This window comes from Phoca vitulina, unplaced genomic scaffold (genome assembly GCF_004348235.1).
Source record: "Phoca vitulina isolate PV1807 unplaced genomic scaffold, GSC_HSeal_1.0 scaffold14, whole genome shotgun sequence".
Taxonomy (NCBI): domain Eukaryota; kingdom Metazoa; phylum Chordata; class Mammalia; order Carnivora; family Phocidae; genus Phoca; species Phoca vitulina.
In genome coordinates this window covers 30,228,792-30,247,016 of record NW_022589717.1, presented here as the reverse complement: position 1 = coordinate 30,247,016, position 18,225 = coordinate 30,228,792, and the positions used below count along the sequence as shown (strand labels likewise).

The 18,225-nt window shown below is 41.1% G+C and overlaps 1 long non-coding RNA gene across 1 annotated transcript in view; it reads right to left on the bottom strand.

The window, feature by feature from the left end:
• Window positions 1-235: 235 nt before the first annotated feature.
• LOC116637568 overlaps window positions 236-18,225 on the bottom strand; it is a 64,267-nt gene continuing 46,277 nt past the window's right edge. Inside the window, exons 7-8 of the long non-coding RNA XR_004300498.1 lie at window positions 17,394-17,627; window positions 236-1,296 (exon numbers count right to left, since the gene is read on the bottom strand). This is a non-coding gene — a long non-coding RNA (uncharacterized LOC116637568). The remainder of the gene's footprint in view (window positions 1,297-17,393; window positions 17,628-18,225) is intronic.

Sequence of the window (18,225 nt, the reverse complement as noted above, 5' to 3'; positions counted from 1 at the left end):
GAATTTCTTCCAACAAGTAGCATGAACCTCAAATAAACCAGCTTGCTGTAAAGCCTAGTAAAAGCCAGAGAAAAAACCAGAACCATGTATTTTTCAAGACTGCATGTTTTATTTTCCTTATTGCCATTCTCAAAATGTATCTCAGTTCTCTGAAAGATGCAAAATTCCTTTATGTAACTGAGTACTTATAGTTAATATTAATGTAACTATTTATTTTAAAAGTCGACTGCACCCGCTTCTAAAAAACGTCTGAGGGAGCTTACACATTAACACATAGTTCGAAGGCATACTATTATGTTTAAATGCAAAATACAACAGACTCCGGAAAACGTAAAGGAGTTGATGCTATCCAGGACCAGTCATGTTCTGCCTCTTTTGAATGACTCCCCAAACACAAACACTATTCTACACTCTTAAGTGGATACTCCTTGTTCTTGAACTTTCTCCTTAACCTCAGGGCTGGCTGGGTTTGTTCAACAGAACCAGCAGGACAATGACATGGGTAAGAGTGTGGACTTTGGATCCAAACTACCTGGATTGGAATCGTGGCTTTGCACCTTGAGTGAGTTATTAAACATCACAAAGTCTCAGTGTCCTCATCAGGGATAATAATAGTACTTAACCTCATTGAGAATTAAATGAGTTAAGAGTCTTGTAAAGTACTTAGAACAGAACCTGGCACACAGTAAGTGTTCAGTAATAATTAGCACTTGCCTGCGCAATACTCTGCCAATCTCCTGTCAGAATCCTTCCGTGGAAACTTGTGCCTCTTGGATTTTCTACCCTCCATCCCTTCTTGATGTTCTCATCGCTCCCTGATGTGTATCAGGGATGGTGGAGCATGGCTTATGATTTTTCTCTCTACCCCAAATCTGCCATAATCCTGCTATCTTCAATGTTCATGTGGATGACCCTTCCAACACCCAGTGCCTTGGCTTCTTCAACTCCAATGCCCTTCATCTCCACACGGATATCAACAACTCACCCCTTCTGTATTATTGCCTGCAGCTACCCCACCTGTAAAATCTCAGCCACACCATTCCACTTTCCTACCACGAACTCCTGTTATCCTCATTGCTCCAATTATACCTGCTTATTCATCAGGATTGTGACTGAGGTTCTATCCCATTCACTCCATGTGTCAGATTTTTTCCTGTTCTGCTTCCATTGCCATCTTGCTTTGGTTCAGCACTTCAACCTGTCGCTTCAGTAACAGCTTCAGCTTCTCACTCCTCTTGCTCCTTTTTCCTTCTGCAGTACTTACCCAAATGTGGATCAGTCCAGCCTTCTTTGCATCTAAAACCACACGAAATATATCATTCAACCATGTGTACAGGAGTCATTAGCTCATGGTGTCCATCCTCAGCTCAGCTCTCAGCACACAGTTGGGCAGCCACCTCCACCCCCCTCACTAGCCCTGCATTTCTTTGCAAACTTCCTGCTCCCCTGCTCTCAGCTCTCATAATGAGTCACCACATTCTACCTAAACCATTTCCTAAATATCTCTTGCATCTAAAAACCCTGCTTGATTTCTTCTGTCCTTCTCATCATCTCTACCCATCTCTTATCTTGCCTCCCAAATATTCTTTGAGCTACCAAAGTAATCTTCCTAAAAATTCAAGTACCATCATGTTCCATACATACTTAATACCCTTCAGTAACTCCCTATTCCTGATATAAGCCTTACACCATAGCTTGACCCCAATGTCCTTTGTGAACAGCTCCTGTTTACCTCTCTAAACTTCTTCTTTTTTTTTTTTTAAAGATTTTATTTATTTATTTGACAGAGACAGACAGCGAGAGAGGGAACACAAGCAGGGGGAGTGGGAGAGGGAGAGGGAGAAGCAGGCTTCCCGTGGAGCAGGGACCCCGATGCAGGGCTCGATCCCAGGACCCCGGGATCATGACCCGAGCTGAAGGCAGACGCCTAACGACTGAGCCACCCAGGCGCCCCTCATCTCTCTAACCTTCTTTCCCGATTCTTCCAATCTGCACCTTACATACTCAATTACTCATACTTCCTTGAATGTGCCATATTCTCTCAGATCCCCATGCATTTCATAGGCTACCTCCTTTGCAAGGAATGCCCCTTTTTCTTCTTTTTCTGGTTGGGTGACTCTTTTTGGTCTGTTAGGGTTCAGTCCAAGTGTCACTTCTTGTCAGCTCTGGTGTAGAGACTTCTGGTTAGGACCTTTCCTCTTCCTGAGCAGGCTGGTTGGGTGTCTCTCTTTGTTCTTCTATGTGTGTTATCTCTACTCAAGTACTTACCATGCTTCTGGCACCAGTAAATGGTTAGTGAATTTTATGAATAAGTGAAGGCATCCCATTTCCATAAGATAATGATAAAAACTACAATAGTATTTCATTTTATATGTCCATTTGGAATAGAGGTTTTAAAAACTGTGGTGGTGGGGCCCTTGGGTGGTTCAGTTGGTCAAGCGTCTGCCTTCAGCTCAGGTCATGATCCCGGAGTCCTGGGATGAAGCCCCACATCAAGCTCCCTGCTCGGCAAGGAGTCTGCTTCTCCATCTCCCTCTGCCTTCTCCCCCTGCTCCTTCTCTCTCTCTCTCTTTCTCACTCACTCTCTCTCAAATAAATAAATAAAATCTTAAAAAAAATTAAAAATAAAAAAATTAGAACTGTGGTGGAGTTAGTTTTGACAGGGTCACTACTGAATGACTGAGTCACCTGAAGGAACATGGCACTAAAACAAAATTAGAGTTCTAATTAAGTATGAAGAGGGAAATGGCTGTTGGGTAGGCAACTGGCAGTCTTTGCTAAAACAAGTGTCATCATTGGACAAATGTTGGATGAAACCTACAAAAGTTCATGTGATATTACAGTTTTAATTCTTAGACATAAATAGAATGCTTTAGTCCCACTCGATCAGGGTATCCAGTAACACAAACCTTTCTTTAATCACGGGTTCATTTTACAAATATCTGTTAAGGGCCCACGATACGGCAGGCACGTTTCCAGAGTTAAAAGTACAACAGTAAACATAAACAAACAAATTCCTTCCTTCAAGGGACTTATTTTGAGTGTGTGTGTGTGTGTGTGTGTGTGTGTGTGTTGGGAGGCTGGCAGGGGGAGGACCCAGAGGAGTATTAATAATAAAGAAAATAATTAAGTAAAATAGAAAGCAGCTTGAGATACATGAGGCTGAGTACGGAAGTGTTCAAAGATTTTAGGCAACATTAAACAGGGTATCAGGTTCTCTTTGAGAAAGTGACCTTTGAGCTAGGACTTGAAGTGAGGGAGAAGACTGGGAGCAGTTGAGTCAGAGGGAGGAGAAAGTACAAAGATCTTGAGGCAGCCTGGAAAGGAGGCCTGGGCAGCTATAGCCAAATGAGTGTCTGGGAGGGCGTCGGGGGAAGAAGGAGATCAGAGATTGGGCAGAGCCTGCTGGACCATTTTCAGGACTTTGGCTTAGAGTCACTAGGTGAGATTAAGGACTTGGAACAAAGGACAAGCATCATCTGGCCTACATGTTTAAAGGATCACTCTATTTGGGGAATAGATACTACTGTGAAGTAGAAACCGGGAGACCAGTTAGGACATTATTGCATTAATTGAGGCCCAAGGTGATGGTGGCTGGAACCAGGGTATGGTAACAGTGGAAATGATAAGTAGTCAGGCTTTTGACATATTTTGAAGACACAGGCACAGAGCTATTGCTGATGGACTGTATATGAGGCATGAGAAAAGGAACAGTCAGGGATGACACAAAGGGTTTTGGCTTGAAGTTGCCACTGACTGAGAAGAGAGGGAGCTGGCTGGCTAGGGGGTGGGGGTGTTCAGCATGGGACATGTCAAGCTTGAGATGTTTACTAGGCATCCAGATGGAGTTGTTAGGTAAACAGTTGGTATATGAGCTCTCTGAGGGTCAAGAGAGACATACAAGCTGGAGAAATAAATTTGAGAGCCATTAGCATATAGGTGGTATATAAAGGTTAAAGATAGGATGAGATCATCAGGGGAGTAAGGTAACTCAGAAAGAAGGGAGGTCCAAGGACCATGTCTAGAGGCACTGCGGTGTTTAGAAGTCAGGGAGGAAGAGGAAGGTCCAGTACAAGGGGATGGAGGAGTATCAGACAAGGAGGTAGGAGACATCCCCGGAAAGGTAACACCTTGGAAGCTTGGTTAAGGAAGTATTTAAAGGAGGAGAAGGGTGACTAACAGCGTCCAAGCGTCCAATTATGCTCAGGATCCACATAAGATGACGACAATAACAGAGCTTTGTATTAAACAAAGTAAAGGTTATGGGAGACCTTGGCAAGGCCAGTTCTGGAGGAGCGGTGGGGGCTGAAACCCTTCTTGTCAAGGGCTCAGGAGAGTGAAGAGAAAGGAATAAACAGGAAAGCCATCTCTTTCAAGGCTCTTTTTCTGCCTTATCTGGCTTTTAAACAGAAAGGGAATCCATGCATTCCTGATTAAACTGACACAAATGCATACTGGAATCCAGTAATCTAAACATATATCTTATCTCAAAAGAATAGAACACAAAGCAGCTAGAAAATGCCACTCATGTATGAGAATTTGCTTCATTTTCCACAAACAAAAAGAACTACCAAGAGAAACTGAACTAGGGATTCTGGTAGGGGAAGGACTATCCTAAATGAGGTGGCCGCCTTCCTCTAACTTTGTTATTTGAAGCCAAATTAGTCCCCTTTACTTATCAACAAGTCAAATTTCTCCCAGTGTAAATTAGTGGTTGGAAACAACTAGCTCAGCCTTAAAAGCCATTTATCTCCTGAGAACTTTAACCCCATAGACCAATTCAACCTGTCTGATTCATCCAGGATCAGCATAGGTGATTCTCAGACAAGGCCAGCCTACTGTTCAAGAGTCACGGAGAGATCTCACAGATCTCAGGAAAGTTAATGAACAAGATGTGCCAGCGTGACAGGCCTCTGATCCCTAGACCTGCTATGCTCTCATTCCTATCCAGAAAACTGTGCTGAGGGGAACGATATATAAACGACTGGCTCTAGCATATCATCAGTGAACGGACACTTTTGGATGACCTTCAACCACTGCCGTCAGATCAGGTGCTAAAGAGAAAAAAGAATTATTAAAACAATTTCCTTCTTACAATACAAGGGTTTTCTAACTCACCACAATATAACCCCAGTGTGGTCCATTATAACAAAGAGTTAACTTTCTAATATAGGGTGCTATTAGCTTTTCAGAAAATCCAGGTTAAAACAATATCCAGAATTCATAAGTAGTAATCAGTAAATGGAGGAATGATTTGACAATTAAAAATTTCTATGGAATAGAGTCAAGTTATTATTATAACTGAGGAAGCCAAGAGAGATAAGAAGGCAAATAATTTTCATCACATTTATTGAATCAGATTGTATTTATTTAATATATTCTTCTAATTTATATATTCAATTTGTAGAATTAACTATTTTAAAGATTTTTTTTTAAAGATTTTATTTATGTATTTGACAGAGAGAGACAGCGAAGAGAGGGAACACAAGCAGGGGGAGTGGGAGAGGGAGAAGCAGGCTTCCTGCCGAGCAGGGAGCCCGATGCGGGGCTCAATCCCAGGACCCTGGGATCATGACCTGAGCCGAAGGCAGATGCTTAACGACTGAGCCACCCAGGCACCCTAGAATTAACTATTTTAATAGCTAATAGAAACCTTAACATTGCAGAAAATCCTTTTCTGGTTGTGTTTTTGTTTTGTTTTAGTTTTTTTGATGGGGATATCCTTCCCTCGCTCCCAAAACCAAAATGTAAGCAGAAATTTTTAGTCTTCTTTGAACTTGAGCTATAAAGTACAAAAAAGGAACTAACTTTTCTTTCTCTCTGTTCATATACACCATCTAGTGGATTTATTTTATTATTTAATCAAAAACAGGAATGAGAAAAGAGTTATATGATCTAATAACTCAAATTATAGACCGTGCATAAAAATCATGCCTTATAAAAACATGGCAAGGGAAGTGTTATAAGAAAACAATTAGGGTTTGGCATATAAGCACATCCTGTCTGTACATTAAGTACACCTTTGAATGTTATCTGGATCTCCAGCTTTTGACACGACTGTGAAAGTTAAAGAAGAAATCAAGAAACAATACTGTGAGAAGTAACCAAAAGGTTAAGTTACTCTGAAGAAAGCAGTTAACTAAACTTTCATTTTTAACAAAATTCTTTTATCCAAACATGCAATATTCAGGTGTATTTCACATTATATAAACGGTACACCAGGGGTGGCTCAGCGCATTAAGCGTCTGCCTTCGGCTTGGGTCGTGATCCCAGGGTCCAGGAATCGAGCCCCGCGTCAGGCTCCCTGCTCAGCGGGGAGTCTGCTTCTCCCTCTCCCTCTGCTGCTCCGCCTGCCTGTGCTCTCTCTCTCTCTCTGTCAAATAAATAAGTAAAACCTTAAAAAAAAAGAGTACACCAGCATTCAATGTTTACATGTCTTACAGAAGGGCAAAATGATACATGTCTATGCATATTCACTGTGGCATATATATGTACATACGTTTGTATGTGTGTATGTATGTGTGTGTGTGTGCGCATGTGTGTGGACCCTAAATGTCCATCAGTGGAGAACTGATCTAAAATAAAGAATGGTAGGTCTATACAGTAGAATACTATGTAGCTTCTGGTCAGCTCTAAATGAGCTGATGTGAGAAGTGCTCAAGGTGGTTAAGGAAATAAAGCAAAAGGCAGAAGAACGTGAATGTGTATATTACTATTTTTGTAAATAAAAAGAAAAGTAATAGTGTTTGGTCTGGGACAGAGAACTGGGTGGTTGTAGGACAGGAGTGAGAGGAGATGATTTTTAATTGTATACCCTCTTACTGAACTTGGTAATAGATAGAGTTTACTTATTCAAGAGGGAAAAACATTTCTTCCAATGAGTGATCTTTAAAGAGTCAAAATATCAGATAAGGATAAATTCGCAGAAATAAACAGGGAGGTCATAAAGCCTCTATATAATATTAATTTTGATAAATATTGCCAAATTGCTCCCCAAAGCGACTGAATTAATTTATACTCCCGCCAGCAATGTACAAGTGCCTATTACCCTAGACTCCTTGCTAACACATGTATTATCACAATTTTTGAGGCTTGCCAACGTGGAAAATGGCACCTCATTGTAGTTGGCATTTGTCTTGTGATGGGAACAGATCCTCTACTTCGCCCGTGGAGATGACTTGAAGGAGGCAGGAGCCGAGTCCGAGAGGCAGCGCGAGCTGCGGCCGGAAGCCACGAGAGAGGCGGCAGGGGTGAGGCGGCGGAGAGGGCGAGGTGCGGCAGAGGCAGGTAGGCGAGGTGGGGCAGGTAGAACTGACAGGATTGCGCCATGCACAGGATGTGGAGAAGGAGAGAGAGACAGAGAGAGAGAAGTGGCTTTTCAATGACGTGGAAGGAGGGATTTGGGACGTGACAGGAGAGACTGGGGGAAGCCCAGGAGCTCATTTTAAGAAGGAACAGGTGCCAGGGTTGAGCAGCCTGTGAGACCCGCGCGCAGAAGGCCGGGAGGCTTTTGGATGTACAAGTGTGAAGCTCAGAAGGCAGGTCTAGGCTGGAGGCGGACAGTCCTTACATGTATGAGGCTTCACTCCAGAAAGTGGGGCAAGGCTTTATGAGGTCATTCACATCGAATCTCAATGGGACACTGCTTGACTGAAACATAAAATCTGTAATAATGCGACTTCCTTAAGACCGGATTCAAGTACTTCCATAAATGTAGATGGGGCTAAGAATTCGAAGGATGCATCTTCTGGGAGAAGGAATATGCAGTTTTTGAAAAGCGCTTATTAAAAATAAACCATATCTCCATTTCCATGTTTTTCAATCCTTTTAAAAAATAAATCATTTTTTCCTAACACTTTTGGAAAATGCAAAAAAGCGTAAACAAAAACCGCAATCCCATTACTCAGAGATAATTACTGTTAACCTTTTGGTCTTCCCTCTCTGACATACGTGAGTCTATATCATAGATTTAGTTATACATATAGTTCTAGGCATAGACTTTAAACATCATAATGTGAATATTTATGTACCGGTGTCCTTTAAAATATTTTAATTCAAAATTATTCTTATAATATTATGTATATATTTTTAAATTAAAAATGTATTTTAAACTATAACATACTAGTCCCCCATACAGAGGGCCTTTCATTACTTAACCACTATCACTCTGTACAATAATTAAAAAGTTTTTTCTGGACTGCACAGAAAAGATGTCCTTTTCATTTTCATTTCTTTGTTCTGTAGTGAGGTTTCCCATTTCAACATGCTTATTGGGTATATGTATTAATGTTATTTTTTTCATTTTATTAAAATTTTTGAAATCAGTCATGAAACCTGGGGGAAAATATCTGCTCAATAATAGCTTGTTTTCCCTTAGAAGAACAGCAGATCTTGTATGGGTCATTATTACATTTGCTGTTTACTCACTTTCATTAACTACTTACTCTGACTTTGAACTTTAAGTGCTGTGAAGAGTAGCACCAAAATACCAAAAAGCCTATTGCTATTTGCCTCAAATCAAACTATGGGGCAATGAAGCCCTATTAATCTTTTTTTTTTTTTTTTTTTTTTTAAGATTTTATTTATTTATTTGAGAGAGAGAGAATGAGAGAGAGCACATGAGAGGGGGGAGGGTCAGAGGGAGAAGCAGACTCCCTGCCGAGCAGGGAGCCCGATGCGGGACTCGATCCCGGGACTCCAGGATCATGACCTGAGCCGAAGGCAGTCGCTTAACCAACTGAGCCACCCAGGCGCCCCGAAGCCCTATTAATCTAAGTTAACTTTTATTCTCTTATCAATACCACCTCGTGGCTATTTCTCTCTGTCAGAATAAATCAGCCTGTCCTCAATATCTAATCTAATTAGGACAGCTTTATTTTCTGATCTTTTCAGCCCCATTCGAATATCTTTGAGCAGAAATATAAAAGGAGATGACCTCATATGTATGAGGCTATAACTGAAACACTGTTTATGGGACCAAAGGACTGGAAACAACTTAAATGTCCATCACACGAGACTGTCACATCCATAGGACAGAATATAATGTGGCCGTTTAAAGGAATTGAGGAAATTAGGAGGAATGAAGCTATAATCTATCGGGTTAAAAAAGCAAGGTTTAGAATAATATGACTTGTGTGAAGAATGGGGGTACTGTGAGTAATAGTAGTGCTGGCATTTAAAAAAAAGGAGTTATAGGGGTGCCTGGGTGGCTCAGTCGTTAAGCGACTGCCTTCGGCTCAGGTCATGATCCCAGAGTCCTGGGATCGAGCCCCGCATCGGGCTCCCTGCTCCGTGGGGAGCCTGCTTCTCCCTCTCCCACTCCCCCCGCTTGTGTTCCCTCTCTCGCTGTGTCTCTCTCTGTCAAATAAATAAATAAAATCTTTAAAAAATAAAATAAAATAAAATAAAGGAGTTATATATAAATGCTTGTCTGTGCATAGAGCATAGAAGAATTTCCAAGAAACCATTGGCCTTCTGGAGGGGAACTGGGGTCTGGGAGCTGAGATAGGAAGCTGACTTAATTTTCATTCGACTTTCTGTTGTACTGTTTGAATTTGGTAGGCCTCCATTATCTTTTTAAAAATTAAAAAATAAACACAGAAATGGAATTATTCATCTCACCCTACGGCAACCACGCCTCTGCCTCTTCTTTCCCTCACCTGCCCGCCAGAGGTCTGTACAGCCCTCCCTGTGCCTCGGACCTGCACTCCCGACCCGACTGCCTGGCCCCGGTCAGCCTCCACTTTTCTGAATTAATTCTTCACTAATTGACACTAGTGCCTTTCAGAAATATTACAAGCCTCACGGGAAAGCTTCTGCCTGAACTCTGCACTGCTGATAATCTTAATCTATTCTGTCCACTAACAAACTATATCATTCTGACTTTTGTTTATCGCTCTTCTTCCTAGCCTTTCCTCTCTGTCATCCCGAGTGTTCCTTGCTCACAGAAAACTGCACAGAAGGATCCATGTTGCTATGATATAAGGTTTAGGATAAACAATAACTTGGATGAGATTTTACAAAATAAGGTTGAGACAATTTTAAGGAGTGGAGGGTTGACAGTAGATGTGCCTTTTCGGAATTCTGTGAGACCTGTGTGTAGGAATGGTCTATCTGTGACATCTTTTCAGCCCTGCGAGTTCTCCTTGCCCTATCATGTTCTGTCGTAGAAAAGGAAGTGGAAAAAATAAATCTTATTGATGAATTTTCTACCACTGGTATCTCATCACATAGGGTTCACTGGGAGCAGTATCTGTCCTGTTATCAAACTAGAGGAACATGAGCCTTAGGTTTGTGCACGAAATAGTAATTTACATTCGCAGTATTAACCTCCAATCTTGGTTCTGTTGAGTTCAACTACATGTTTTTAATTTTTCTATTTCTTTTAAATCCAGAAGATAAAACTTTCTTTGGGAGGGGGTGGTGATAGTTCCCTCCGAGCAACAGGGGAGAATGTAGCAAACAATTAAGCCAAGGACCTTTCTTAAAGTGTTTTCCAACACACTTATGAGATCAGTCATAATATTTATATATACTCAAGCACTTTGAAATCTCAAGCTGTTTTAACCAGCTGTCACTTTGGTGTCAAACTCCGGTCATTTTAATGTAAAACAAAGGTCAACAGAGGGTTTGTCTTATTCTTTTCCTATTAGTGAAATATTTTATAGTTATTGAACTGTGCTTAAACCCCCAACAGCAAGTCCCTATTGCATATTCCTGTTATCTAGGTCACATGGGACTTTATGATTATTCACAAACAAAATATATAGAAATGAAGAAAAGTGAAAGTGTCAAATTAGCATTTAAAGTATTATCAACAACTCAAAATATAGACAATCAGTATGGTCTCTAAAAGTTTGGCACTGATTATTAAGAAACACTTATATCTAGGACTGATATCCAACACACACATAATGCAAATTCAATTTTTTTTTCAATTCTTTCTCTGTACCTAAAATAAGATGGCCTAATCGCTTTTTCATCACTCATTTCAGAAACTACACTGTAAAGATCATTCCGAATTTTGCTAAATTGTTGGCCTTTAAAAATAGATTATTTATTTCTAACGCTTATTCTCTCCGTTTATTGTTTAACCCCAAAATAATATATATCTTTGGCCAATATCTCTTTCTGGCCTTTTTCCAGACTTTTTACTCATGGGTGCCTCGTGGGCCACTGTAAAGACTTCGGCTTTTACTTTGAGTAGGGGAGCCTTTGGAGAGCTCCATGAGAGGGGCAGCCTGATCTGATTAAAGTAGGTTTAACAACATTATTCTGGCTGCTGCTTTGCTCATTGTGAGCGGGTGAGTGTACGTGTGTGTCTGCGTGTGCACACATCTGTGCTGGGGGCTGTGGGAGGCTGTGGAGGAAGTGCTGTTGGCACACCATTGCAAACATCCAGGCAAGAGAAGCTGATCACTTGGATCGGGAGGGATGGCGTGGAACCGGTGAGAAGGGTTAGATCCTACATACACTCAAAAGATAGAGCCAATGCAATTGCTTCTAGATCAGATGTGGCTTATGAAAAAGAGGAGTCAAGGCTGACTCCATGGTTTCTGGCCTGAGCAACTAGAAAAATGGAGTTGCCCAACTGACGGGAGAAGACTGTAAGAGGTGCAAGTTTGGGCAGTGGATGAGATTCAGGAGCCTGTTTTGTTTGTTTTAGAGCGTACATGGGCAAGTGCGCATGCGCGAGCTGGTGGGGTTGTGGGAGGGAGGGGCAGAGGGAGACGGGGAGAGAGAATCTTAAGGAGGCTCCATGCCCAGCGTGGAGCCCCTTTCTGGGCTCGATCTCATAACCCTGTGATCATGACGTGAACCAAAATCAAGAGTTGGGCTCTTACAGACTGAGCCACACAGGTGCCCCAGGTCCCTGGTTTTTAATACGGTAGGTCAGAGGTGCTAATGAGATATCCAAGAGGAAATGTTGAGTAGGCAGTTGAATGTATGAGTTTAGTAGCTGAAAAGGGAGGTTGTGGCTGGAAATACAACTTTCAACAGTATTTAAACCTGTGAGATTAAAGATCATTTTGAGTATGGGCTCCTAAAAGTTTTTGTGGCATAAACTCCTTTGAAAGTCTATTAAAACCTTCAGGCTCCTTCCCTGAATGATATTTTAAATGCATAAAATAAAATATCTTTGAAATATTTTTGCTATATAAAATGAGTATAAAGAAAACCAATTATAATGAAACATAGAATCAAAATATTTTAAAAGTTATACTATGGCAACATAATATTTTTTATTAATACACTACACAATAAGAACTAACAGGAAGCATAATAACTACAGTAACTTTAAAGAAGTTATGTGCATCAATATTTCAAGATATCTGTAACCACTGTAATGAGATGAAAATGTCTGTAATTTTTTACTAGAGATAAAGTCACAGATATAGCAAATATTATTGTTCATATTTGCAGAAAATGCAAAGTTTCATTTAGAGGTTAGTGAAAATAAAGAAGAAATGTTTCTCTTTCAAGGTCACTGACACCAGTCTGTGGACTCCAGGTTAAGAATCTCTGATGTGGGGATGAATACAGCCAGAGAAGAGGGGGGCCGAGGAGGCTAACCCGGGACTCTCCAACATGAAGGGGCAGGAAGAAAAGGAGAACCAGCAAAGAAAATGGGGAAAAGAAGAGTGGAAGAAGGACCGAGTGACCAACTACAAGAAATGCTGCTGATGGTTGAATAAGATGAGAGATGAGGACTCATGACCTTGAGAAGAGCTGTTTCTGTTCAGGGGTGGGGACAAAAGCCTGTCTACTGGGAACTCGGACGTGAGTGAGAAAAGGTGAAGTTCAACAGCATGGATTTTTGCCGTAACATGAATTTTTGCCGTAACATGAATTTTTAAACTATGAACTAGTAAGCAAAGGAAGGGGTCAAGGGGGGATTTTGTTGTTGTGTGTTTATGATGGGAGATATTACATGTGTTTACGGGCTGTGGAAGAGATCCAGGAGATAGGGGAGAATTGAAAACACAAGAGAAAAAGGGACAATTCCCAGCTTACTGTCCTTGAACAGGTGAGAGGGATGGACCCTAGTGCCCAGGTGCAAGGGCTATCTTCAGAGGGAGCCTGAATCATTTATGCTTAACTTAAAAAGGAGGGAAAACAATTAGTTTTCTGGGTCTTGATTGAATTAAGTTTGAAGAAATGATGGTGGAAGAATGTGGAAACTCTCTCGTCGCTTCCATTTCCTCAGTGAAATACCAAGCAGAACCACCAGCTGCGAGTGAGTGAAGAGGGGCATGGAGAGAAGGGGAGAAATAGTGATCCAGTCCTGCAGGTGAGTGAACAGACTAGAGAAACAGTCAGACCTGTTGGGCGCCCGGGCTGGTGGTCATGAATTAAAATAAAGCCGGTTAGGGTTTGGCCGCTCAGGTGTAGGCACAGTTGGCAGACAATTTAGGTTCAACCAGAGTTAATACCAGTACATTCATCACAAAAAGGCCCTGAACAAAAGATGCTGAGCCATACCTGCTTCAGTGTAGTTTTATGTCTGTAGGTTTTCTAATTATAAATAATTCAAACACTGGAAACTCACTGGTACAACGGGAGCCCTAAAGGTCAGTGCTAGGGACTGGGGCCCAGGTCAGGGGAAATTGTGCATCTAGGGCTCCTGTGGCTGATGCTGCCGAGAGTGGGTGGGACCAGAGAAGTTTCAGTTCTAATGGGGAGCTGCATGGGCCTAAATGCCTGGGGCCCGTCCAGCACCCCACACAAGACAACGCATTCTAGCAGGAACAAACATCATACCGTATACATTTGCATGATGGTGAAAATGCCCGGAAAATTACTCAAGTTGCAATCACCCTATTTTTATTAACAGATTAAATCAGTAGGAAAATTAAAAAGACGACACTGTATAAATCAAGGAACTTGTTCCTGTTTAAATATCCTTAATCCTATTCCTGCATTTGGCAAACAGCCTCAATGTACTTGCTCCCTTTCATTATCAATTCTTTTATTTACATGTCTGTTTCCATGTTGTTTTAGAATTCCAGTTCCTTGATAAGGAGTTATGTTTGTATTATATTTAGGCACACCCAGTGTTTCCTAGAGTGTTCTTCATCTAGAGGACATTAATCACTAGTATTTCCAATTTTACAAAAGGTAAATTGAATTTCTATATGAAATACCTTCCTCCCAGTCACTGAGTTAGATTTTATTAATTAACAGTTGTAATACACCCATAAAATAGCCACTTTATCCACCTGGACAAATACTAAGTCACATTAACCATTTGAACAATGAAAGGAATAGTATATAATATATATTCAAATACAGGCTTTCATTGGTAGTTGAAGAAATAATGCAGATACTTTATATCTACCACACGATACCAATCTAGAGTCAAAAATGAAGGATGGAAAGGCTGGTCATTAAACTGGGAAGGAGGAAAAGGTACTGCTTAAGTGTATCAGGAAAACAAAAGCCAATACAAATGTAAGTTTTAGATGTAGACACACATATAAGATACTGTATGTTGTTGTGTGCATCCAAAATGAAAACCTAGAGATTGGAAAAGCCCTGACAAAGGCAACAAAATTTCAACAGTAAGCCAACTGCTACAGGGCACTTCAAAATGTGCTAAATTAATTTCAAAACATACATAGTTTTCAAATACTCTCTCCTTCAGACTGTTTGGGTTGAAAGGCACTTTGGGGACAAGTGGGAAACAAAGATGGACTGAAGCCTCATTGGTGAGATTAATGTTGATTCTCTAAGGAGCAAAAATCCATGCGGTTGTGTTTGCATAGGAGGATGTCCCAATTACCAGGAGACACATGCTGAAGTATTTAGCGCTGCAGTGTCTTATTGTCTACAACTTAAAGTTTCAAGGGGTTCGGGATAAAAAAACGTGTGTGTGTTTGTGGAGAGAGAGGGAGAGATTGAGAAAGGAGACAGAAAATGTGGGAAGATGTTAGTTACTGAATGTCCGTGAATGCCATGAGGCTGTTTATTTTACTACTCTTTCAATTTCCCTACAGATCTGAAGACTTTCAAAATGATCCATCTCCTACAACATTACTGTGTACTCTATAGGAGACATACCTAAAACATGCAGGTAATGATTTATACAGAATGAATAAAAAAAATTTTAAAAAAGGAAACAATATGAATTTCATATAAACAACTCAAGATAAAAGTGATTATATAACCTGATCGCATCAAGTGTACCCTATAGTGACGCATAGCATTTCCACTGTCCCGTGGTCACGTCCTGAGCAGCCTTTGCGTAGCCGCGCATTCCTCTAGTCGTGTGCCCTCTGAATCCATGATCTCTAATTTCAGTCGAACCTCAGCGTTGCTCAGAAGAAATCAGTTAGTGTCTTTCATCAGTTCCCAGTTTCTCCAAGTCTCCAAAAAGGCCATTTCTGATTTTCACTACCTTCACATGTTCCATTACTCTCTTAGCAGATGAGCTTATTTCCAACTTCCAAAGAAAACAGAAATCTCAGATGGGAAATCCTTCACCGGCATGCTGCCAAGCTTACAAAATCTGCCCTTGCTGTGTGTGGTAGATGCTGCCATTTGGCTGGTCTAACTGCCATTCCCAAGTCCCGTGTCCCTTGACTTCTCCCACCATGAGGATCAGAGAGCTTCCTCAGCCTCCCACACAGCGCCGGGCAATCAGACAGAAGCAGAAGTCTCCTGGCAACTGCTGGCAAGGCTTCCTGATTAAAGGACCAAGTGCAGCCCACACCACCTTTTTCCCCTTTTCCTGCCTTGATCAGGGCACGAGGGGAAAAGGCCAAGATGGATGCAGTGATGTCAACCTCTTAGCGCTGACATCATTGTGTTTCCTCAACATCATCTGTGTTTCCTCAACATCCTATACCCTTTGCCATCATCGTTTGCATTTTCTTTTGCTCCAGGAGGTCACATATGATCTCTAGTGACCCGACATTCCAAATAGATTTCTCAATTAGATTGTAATGCCAGGATTTTGATTTTATTTACACCAAGACAGCAATTCTTTTTAAAACCGCACTGGCATTCATCAAAGATTGTGGGTTAAATCCCTGGAATATTAAACATCCCCATTTAGTTTGAAGGGCCATTTACCCTACAATGAAAAGGGGGCATAAATGCTGGAGCAAACAGTCATTTTGGCAGTCACTAAAAATATTATTCAGGTGGATATATCCTACTTTTAAAAGCAAGGAGTGATCCTCTAGCATCCCCGAGGTATGTAAATTGGTTATTGCCTATTGCAATAAAAATTCCACAAAAGAAAGAAACAGAGTATATATGAACCACTAGCTAAATCTATATGTATTGCCCACGATGAAGAGGGTGCAAAATGCTTTCAAAAGCCATGACGTGACATCGAAGTATAAAATCTAATTAAACAAAATCTAATCAATTCAATTCATTTAATCATCAGAGAAGCCGAGGCCAACAAGACTAAAACAATTTAAAAATAAGACCCTTACGCAACAGTGTTACAAGTAAACTCAGAATTAACAATGTGATATTATTGAAACATCCGGATTATTGCCAGGATTTACTGCAATTAGTTTCCTCTACTTAATATGCATGTGCTTCAGATTATAAAACCAAGAAGCTAATTTGTATGACGAAGCAAAACATAGACTGACTGAAACTTTTCACACTTTTCCAACAATCTAACTGCCAACAGAATATAACTTAATATGCAAAATTCCGTCCAGATAAATTTTAGAGTGAGCTACCGATTCCTTGATTCGAAGGAGAAAATAATTGTTTTCTGTTATACAAGCTATGTCTAGAAAATAAGACCAAAGAACCATACTGTCATATTTATTGCTAAAAGTAAAATATATTTCAGCACAATAATGTAACTTTCCAAAGGAAAAGGCTGTCTATGTATATACCAACACAGACAACACCCATGAAAAAAAAGATAAAGGCCAAAAGTTCAAGAAAAAGTATCAATTTTCTCTTTTATCTATGACATTTTGATCATTAAGATAATTTGATCTTAAAATACAAATACCAATTGTATTTGGCTTGGGAATATGATTTGGGGCAAAATGCCTGGCAAAAACTGTTATCAGTGTAACCCTTCAAGTTCCATACTCATCAGCTTTAGGATTTCAGCTCTTACCCTAAAACCGTTGTATTGTTTACAGCTGGGACTTCAGGTGCCTCTTTATCTCTATCATTACATTCTAAGCTCCCCGAATGCAGGCACTGAGTCATATGTGGAATTGTATCTCCTACTAAGCCCCATGCAACACTGAGATTCACAAAACTAACTGAAGTTTATTTCATTTGAAATATCTGAAATGAAAACCAATGAATAAATCCCACATCACATACTGTGGCCTCCTAGCTCTTCAAATCTGCACCGGTCACACTGGGCACTTGACTGCCTCCCAACAATTCTCTGGTGGCCATACCTGTGTGATATCCCTTCTCTGGTTAAAGACTCCACTTCTCTGGCCACAGGAGTCGGCACACAAGCCAAGCTTGGCCAATCAAAAGGGCCTTCTGGACCTTAGAAGAAACCGATTCTGGGAGAGAGGACTTCTTTTCCTTTATGATCTTGGAATAGTTTGGCTACAAGTAGCCTTGGAGCTGTCAGGGATTGCTTCTCCAGCTTCCCAAAGAAAGCGGACTTCCTGGTCAGCACACTGAAAGCAGAGGGGAGAACGTGAGAGGTCAGAGGAGCCCACACCCCTACACCTCGCGGCACCTTTACTCTTCCCGCGATTAGGTTATAAGAGCGAATAAATACCCTTGACTTACTTTCACTAGCTCATGTAAGGGTTCCATCACTAGAAGCCAGAGTTCTAACTACAGCAGACACAGATTTGTATTACCATAAGGATTCTGGGAATTTACTATGGCATCCAAAATCCTCACGTTAAGTATTAAGAAGATGGATTAGTTAGAGAGGTTAAGTACCTTGCCTCAAGTCTCAGAGTGAATTTGTAAGGATGCAGCAAACTGTGGCAGATCCTCGGGGTTGGCTCACTCTCACTCACTCTGACACTAACATTCCCCAGTACTGCAGCTAGGCTGCAGGCAGCTGGCCTAAGTTCCTGGCAAGCAGAGACATCAGCCAGGATTTGGATGAGAAATGAGCAATGAGAGGGGGCCACTGCATGCTCCGAGTTTGTCCCTTTTGGGGAGCACGGTGGTACAGCCAAGCAGCTCCTCTGAGACAAGGAAGGTAGAGTCTCTGGTGCATAGGGTCCTGCCTGCCCGGTATACTCCTGGCTCCCTAGA